Here is a 757-nt window from a genome sequence, read left to right on the forward strand (position 1 = left end):
TGCCCCTGTACTACTACATGCCCCTGTACTACCACATGCCCCTGTACTACCACATGCCCCTGTACTACCACATGCCCCCGTACTACCACATGCCCCTGTACTACCACATGCCCCTGTAGTACCACATGCCCCTGTAGTACCACATGCCCCTGTAGTACTACATGACCCTGTACTACCACATGCCCCTGTAGTACTACTACATGCCCCTGTACATCTGTCTGAGAAGATAAGTAATGTTCCCGGAATTTTAAGCCTTTTTGTAAATTGTGTTTGTACTTTAATAACATTACATAAATTAAAATATTCGTCGTATCAGGAACTCTACGGACGTTTTAATGAATGAAACAAAACCACAAAATAAGAGTAACAAAGTTATACTAGAGCTGTGAGAGTTACACACAAACACACACACAAAGACAGACAGATAGACAGACACACACACAAAGACACACACACACCTAGATCTCTTTATGTAGATATCTATAGTAGTATTTTTGACAACGTAAATTCCAATGCTTCAGTGATTCTTCCTTCCAGTAATTATTTATTCATGGTATTACGGTATTTATTTATTCATAAAAAGACATTTGCAAGCCAAGATCTACGCTGTACTTATTGTACTTGCAAGGCCTTAACTGTGGATTATTAAACTTATTGGAAAGTCTTGAAATATTTAAGAAAAAAACCTTAACCTTTGCACACAGAAGCATTTAGCCAATGGCACGGAAGTTGTGTGTAACACATTCACTCGTTCGTA

Source organism: Etheostoma cragini, chromosome 15 (assembly GCF_013103735.1).
Source record: "Etheostoma cragini isolate CJK2018 chromosome 15, CSU_Ecrag_1.0, whole genome shotgun sequence".
In the NCBI taxonomy this organism is placed as follows: domain Eukaryota; kingdom Metazoa; phylum Chordata; class Actinopteri; order Perciformes; family Percidae; genus Etheostoma; species Etheostoma cragini.